Below are 7,870 nucleotides of genomic sequence, written 5' to 3' on the forward strand. Positions count from 1 at the left end.
ATGGCTTTGCCAAGAATGCAGATCATTTCTCTTATGCAAATATTTAGGCTTTTGGCTTAGCTAAAAATATTAAGCATAACTCCCTTCTCTATCATTGTCTTAGGCGAATCACACAGATAAAGTTCTTATCTCTACAATGTAAGTTTGCGTGTTTTTGATTCATTAGAATATAGAATTCTCACATATAAAAGTTTACACCTATATATAGTATTTCCACAATATTCAAGCCAAAGATGATCTCATTATCTGTATGTGTGAATCTTTGCTGATGAATTAAAAATTTAATCCTGAAAACCTTGTTATCCATATGTAATATATGATACTTGATACATTCATAAATTCATCTGAAGTGAAGGATGGATGAATATAGACAAGATAAATAGATACATAGATAGATGATAGATAGATGATATATTTTTAGAAGCACCATATCTAGGAAGCCAGCAGGGAAATAGAAATGGATCTGATGTCTAATTCTTCAAAATAATATTTTGTGACCTTGGAAGATGTCACTTAACCTCTTAGTATCTCAATATCCTCATCTGTAAATAGAAACAATAATCTCAAGACCAGCTGTGAGCAATATATGCGCTAATCTTGGGAGCTCTAAAACTACGTACAAACAGGAACGTGTTAGTGGGATGGAGAAGAAGACCTATGGCTCAGCTTCTGCTTTCAACAATTTCCATGTTTCTGTGATTTGTTTTTACTCCTTAGAAATTGGAAGAGAAGCGATATCCCTGGTTTTATGTAGAAGACAGTTTATATAAGAAAAAAGAACTTTAATTTCCCAGGGCCCTGCAGATCTAACTGGACTGTACAGCCAAGGGCAAGTTCCTTCAACCATTAAAGAGGATAATGATGATGGTCTCATAGGGTTGTTGGGAGAATCAAATGTCTTAAAGTAGCTCAGTGCCTATACAATGGTAGACTGATTCGTGTCCTGTGGGTTTCCAATGAAAAAATACCATGGGGTTACCTCCCCCTTTACTGCCTCGATTCAGTCATTTCTGAATAAGCTTAGTTGCTATGGTTACCTCCAAAGACACCACTTTTGAAAATGTGTTGGGAGATGGGGATTGATGGCAGAAGGCTTTAGTGGAGGACACAAAGCAACTTCAGCAACAGAGACATTTTAATACATGTGAATTCTTTCCCTTGGAAACCAAAGTCACATTTTGCCAAAATGGAAATCAACCCAGGAAGTGGAGTCTCAGAAGTTCTGCGTTTGGCCAGCCTCCTCCCCTAACTGAGACCTCAAGGACAGGTATGTCTGGCCCTGAACCAATTCTAGAGCATCACAGTTTCCTTCCCCAGGATCTGGCAGTCAAAAAGATGTTAGTTGCCAGACAGAATTCATCAGATTCACTTCCCAGATGCTATCACTTCTGATGCCGAAGGAAAAAAAGGTTGCCCAGCAATTGAGGTTGGAACGGATGGAGATAGCTGAGATACACTCAGTGTTATGCACCAAACAATGATGGACTATTCTCCCTGAAATTCATTAACAGCTTTTTTTTTTTTTGAATGTTTGTATAATCTAGGAGGTTCTCATGTACCTCAACTCCATACTGAGCTTTGAAGGGGCTAACACTATCATCCCAGGCCAAACTCACCCCCACAGTGATGTTATAAAAATGCCATTTTATCTATCAAAATAAGTCATAGCTCCAACGGCACTCAGGGAATGAATAAAAGTTGGCTTGACCCTGCTTCCTGTTTCCAACGAAACGAAACCCCAGACCTGATGGGGCCTCACAGGCAAGAGTATTGTGTACTGGATCCTACTAAAAAGACTCTTTCTGCCTGGCTATTTTTCCCAGACATCCCAGGGAGCCATCAGGGCTCTTATTTGAAATTCAAACCAGAAAGTGACCCCTGAAAATACCAGGTGTCCCACTTGTACTTTCATGATGATTCAGCACCACCTAGGGGACATTTTCATTCATTTCTTGTTATTTCCATGTGACATATCTGGATATATTGCAGTTTCCCCCACTCTCATTCCATTAGAAGGCCGTGGAAGCTTCATTTTCTGCGCACTTTTTTTTGTTGTTGTTTTAAAGATTCAGCACCAAGCTTACTAGAAACTGATCAGCAAACCTATCACAGAGAAGCCCACTGCTGGGTGATGTGGTTCAACTTTGCAACTCACATTATAATTATTATTATAAGAACCACCAGTTCATGAGCATGGGAAGGCATGTATAATTATTTCTAATACATGCACAAGTCTTGTAGATTGGGAAGTGGCATCCCCATTTACAGATGAAGAAATTAAGGTGAAAAGAGATTTTCCTACAGGTCCAGACCAGAATGGCTTTTTCCTTCCATAGGAACTTGCTGTCTCTCTTTATCCTTCTGTGTTAAGCCTGTGTAATTAAGCTGTTTGTTTTAATAACTTACTGTCTTTTGATGACATGTCTTGAAACCAATTCTATCATTCCCAAATTAGAACATATTTGTATCTCTATAGTGGAAACTGCCTACAGAACAATCTGTGAGCTGCCTAGTATAACCTCATGACTTTAGAAGCAGGTTATGGACTAAACCAAACAATAGTGATGTTACACATTGTGATTTTCCAGGCCCTTTGTCTGTAGATTTTGATTTAATACATCTGGAATGTACCCAGGAGTCTGTGGTTTCCCTAAGTACATAAGTGACTGTAAACACCTGGAAAGCCTGACACATCCTCTTTTTTTTTTTTTTTTTTTGCCAGTCCTGGAGCTTGAACTCAGGGCCAGGGCACTGTCCCTGGCTTCTTTTTGCTCAAGGCTAGCACTCTGCCACCCAGGGCTTCATGTATAGGAGGCAAGCACTCTTGCCACTAGGCCATATACCCAGTCCTGGAATTTATTTTTAAGAGCTTGAGGACTTTGCTGTTCATCCAGTGAACTACTGCAGAAAAGGCAGAGCTGGATGTGCACCCCAAGTCTTTCTGACCTCAAACAGTGTAAGAGTATGTGTCAGGGGCTGGGAATATGGCCTAGTGGCAAGAGTGCTTGCCTCCTATACATGAAGCCCTAGGTTTCATTCCTCAGCACCGCATATATAGAAAATGGCCAGAAGTGGCACTGTGGCTCAAGTGGCAGAGTGCTAGCCTTGAGCAAAAAGAAGCCAGGGACAGTGCTCAGGCCCTGAGTTCAAGGCCCAGGACTGGAATAAAAATAAAATAAAATAAAAAATAAATTTCTCATCTATAGAATGAATATTGGTATTTATCATGAACTACCAAGCAGGGTTGTGGTAAGAACTGGAGGAGACAATGGATATGAAATGCTAATGCAGTGCCTGGAACACAGTAGGACTTGATATGGTCATTACTGCTGTCACTTAATCTCCTTAGCTCATCAGATTTCCTGAACATGACTTCTTCCTGTATCCAAAATTTAAATTCACAGTGAAAGAAATAAGGATACAGGGCTGGGAATATGGCCTAGTGGCAAGAGTGCTTGCCTCCTATACATGAAGCCCTGGGTTCCATTCCCCAGCACCACATATACAGAAAATGGCCAGAAGTGGCACTGTGGCTCAAGTGGCAGAGTGCTAGCCTTGAGCAAAAAGAAGTCAGGGACAGTGCTCAGACGCTGAGTCCAAGGCCCAGGACTGGCAAATAAATAAAAAAATAATGATACAAAAATATACTATGGTAAAATATATTATATGTCTCTAAAAACAACCAACCAATGATCTTTAGGAAAGATGACAGATGATAGACAGATCAATAGCTAGCTCACTGGATAAATAGACAGAAAATACTCTACAAATGAGAATCCATGTATTAGAATAGTTGGACATTCAACAGAATAACAAGTGTCTGCATACACACAATGGTTTTCACACATACACACACACACAATGGTTAACATGGTAAACTTGGTTATGTGTGTTTTATCACACTTTAAATCTTTTTTTTTTTTTTTTTTTGGCCAGTCCTGGGCTTGGACTCAGGGCCTGAGCACTGTCCCTGGCTTCTTCTTGCTCAAGGCTAGCACTCTGCCACTTGAGCCACAGCGCCACTTCTGGCCATTTTCTGTATATGTGGTGCTGGGGAATGGAACCCAGGGCCTCATGTATATGAGGCAAGCACTCTTGCCACTAGGCCATATCCCCAGCCCCCACTTTAAATCTTTCTATAAATATATAGGATATTAAATTTTCAGGTGTTTGAGAAAGATCATGTTTGGTTCATTTACTGTTTCTCCTAGTAAATATGTTCCTAGGCTCCATGTGAATTAGCTACTGTTACCAGAAATTTAGGGCAGTTAAGTTGACCTTCATTCTTGTGTCTGGCAAGAAAAGAAGATGAGAACATAAGTAAGGTGATAGGAAAGTTTATTAGCAAAGAAAGAGAGAACAAGGCATACACATTCCAAGGGAAGATGGCAATTCAGTCCATCTTAGTCAGCTTGGATTGTCTTCCAGATTAAAGAACTTGGCCTTTGGTTAAATAGGGAGAGATGGAGTACTTGAAGACAGCTGATTGGTGAGAAAGGCAACTCACCTATAAGTATCCTATAAGTTCATGATGCTAAAGATTTAATCCTTCTCCTTATTTTATCATTTGTCCTTCCTTCCTCATCTTTTATAACCACTGGTCCCCATTTCCTCCTTGTCAGTCAGGTTTTAGTTTATCATCGTATCCTGCCACCTGCAAGTTTTCCAGTTGCCTACTTTTCTTCTAATGAATATCAACTGTGGCTTACAAGGGCACAAGGCACATACTTTTTAAAAGTGAAAAAGTAAATTCAAAACTTTACACATACATTCTCAAAAAATTTAACTGGTGATGTCTTAGTTGTGTTTTTCTTTCCAGCCACATGTAAGCAAGCTACCCACCATCACTCAAGAAATCTTAAGCAAAATAGGAGGCAGTCTCTGAGTCGCCATCCTACCTTAATCACCTCTGATAAGTGGCCCCAGTGCATGCACTTTTAGAACACTGAGGGAAAGTGATCCTTCTCTTTAAGAGTGGCCTGCACAGGGGTCTGGTCGTGCTCTGGGTAATGAGCAGGAGAATCCTAAATATATCCTGTGGGCCAAACTGTGGGGGACCCACTTCAACAGCTGTATCAACAGCAGCAGGTGAAACCCTATTGAACCTGTTTCATTTACAGTTTCATTCAAGACTAGTAATTCTCCCAGATTCGCATCTGATAAGATAGAAGAGTAATTGCTAATGAGTTGAAGCAACATCCAAGCACTTCAATGGTTTCCAAGCATGACAACACCAATTTTGTCTAATTTAACTTTAGGTGAGACAAGATACAAGTTGTACTTCTATAGTTAATTAAGTTTTATTTATCTATTTAACAAAATCCACATCTTGCTTCTGTCCTGTTTTGTTGTTGTTGGGATTTGTTTGTTTTTTAAGCAAAACCAAGGAACAAATTTCCTAAGACCATTGGGGAAATGGCCTTTTCCCTCTTCAAGAGAACAAGAGTCTCAATGTGTGGAGACTCCCTGCCAGGGATCCAGCAACAGCCACAGTGAACACGTGGGGAGGGTGAAAATAGAGTGCAAGGAGAAAACCCAGACAGCTGGGCTGCTTTCTCCCCTCACTGCCAGAGAAGCTGTATCACTGCCTGGTGAGACTCGCGGAGGTGAGGTCACATGGCGTGTTGGGTATTTCCAGCAGGTCTTAGTATGTATGTCTAACCCAGAGCAAACTTGAAAACTTTTTTGAGGATATTCTCCTTTTTCTTTAAACTCTGTAAACTATATAGGTATGTATCTGTAGCATCTTTATAAATCATATACTACTCTCTCTATACAATGCACTTGGATGTTAACACCTGGTATTTCAGAGAAGCCTGTCCTGCTTACATGATTACAAGAACTGAAGGCACAGCCTTTAGCCCAACATCTGGGAAGACTCTCAGAACACCATAGCTGAACTGGCTGTTTAGGAGAGACACTGGCTTGGCTTACAGTCCTGGGAAATTGGGAATATGCTGCCTGATCTCTGGCTCCACAGCCACATTACAGTAGCCATGATCCCACATCCTAGGACCTCCATTACTGCTATTCCAGACAAATCAAAACACCCCATGACTGACAGTAGAAACAACTGATCTCCGTGAACTTGGCCTTCCTAATTTCAAGCAAGAATATCTGCATGGAAGAAGTGCTCACATTTGGCATTCAAGCTGAAATGGATTCTGGGAAATATAAACCAACCTTTTTCTGAACCCATCAGTGAAGGCACACTTAGTGTACAATGGCTCATTGATGTGTCAAGAGATTAACTTCTGGGTAACCGAAGGGCTAAGCAGACAAAATTCATTTGGCCAGTAGCCTACTTACCCTAGGGCTGTCTAGAGGGTAGCTCAAACATGCTGGACTGTATTGTTCATCTTGGTCCCTATGGAAACGAGTATGAGAACCTAGCTTTCCCTGTTCTGCTGTGCTGTTAGGTGAAGACACCCAACAGGTGTGTGTAGACACATATACAGCTACATATGCAGCCAGCTGGCTGCTGGTGACACGGGGTCCCCCCAGCTGCTAGATCAACTCAGCAAAGCACAGTCAGGTGACACTGAGAATGTCATTTTCTCATGGGATCTGCCCCAGCAGGTGCCCCAAATCTGTCCCATACACAGTTCTATTTGTTTAGAGATGCCCAAGGCACTACCATAACAATACATACACACTCATAAATTAGAGTATCATCTAGAAATGCTTGATAGTTAAAAATCCAAGGCAGGTGAAATATATTTGTATTATTACAGAAAAATCAATACCACATTCTGTTAGTGATAGAAAAAAAGAGCTGCTAGGCTATGAAAGTAACTTTCAAAGTCTGACACATAAAATGGTTCTAAATCGTTTTGTCACATATGTCTCTGGCAATGGTAACTACGAAGAATTTGAAGAACTTCCCTAATTAATGGTCTTGATCTACAATTGCATGTAGCCAGGTAAAAGCACACTATATATTGTCTAGAAAGCAATTATCAAGCTTCTCACCAATTCTGAAAATAAAAATTTAAGAATTTCACACAAAGGCAATGTTTAGCATCTTCCTTATTAGTTCAAGTTTTGCTGATTTATTTCTTCCTATATAATGAAAATATTTTTTTCCTATCCACCTGAAAAGGAATTCCAAATCCTCTGCAGCTAGAGCTAGAGACCCTCCCATTGTCTAGGTGAGCCCTTCATTGGGGGTGAGGTGGGGGGGAGGAAGGAAAAGGTGAAGAGAAAGGAACCTTTCTCAGGTGTTGGACATGTTGTCTTGATTGTGGTAAGGGTTCCAGAGGTATAGTGTTTATATGTCAAAACCTTCCCAACTGTTCATCTTTATTATATGCCATTTATTGTATGCCAATTGCACGTCAAGCTTTATTTTCTAAAAAGTATGAAGGAAAAATACCCATTCCAGAAAGGTTGTATTAATTTACATTTTGCCAGCAGCCTATGCAAATGTTCACCTCATTTATGAGCACTGTAATTCTTTAAGAAAAGCAGCTGCTAATTTCAAAGATAACAATACTGTTGTTTGAAAGTGAATGTCTTTAGAAGTACACTAAAATTTTTCATGGCCATCAGCCCACTTTTCTTTCATTGCCACAAAACAATGAAGAATGCTAATACTAGTAAGAGAGGAATGTCTTTTCTGTGCCAGATTAATCAGTTCAAACTCAAGAAAATTACTATTCCAAATGACAGTTCTAAGTATCTGTAAGTTTATCCAGTCCTTCTACTAATGAATCATAACTAGCCACTAGAAGCACTTAACATTAAATAATTAACTTTAGTTTCATTACTAATAGAGCATTTTCATCTCCTTACAAAGCTTATAAAGGTAAAATCACTTGCCAAGTACACATAAGTGGAGCCATATCTCTACATCCACATTTCCATTCTA

The sequence above is a fragment of the Perognathus longimembris genome, chromosome 4 (genome assembly GCF_023159225.1).
Source record: "Perognathus longimembris pacificus isolate PPM17 chromosome 4, ASM2315922v1, whole genome shotgun sequence".
Lineage (NCBI taxonomy): Eukaryota > Metazoa > Chordata > Mammalia > Rodentia > Heteromyidae > Perognathus > Perognathus longimembris.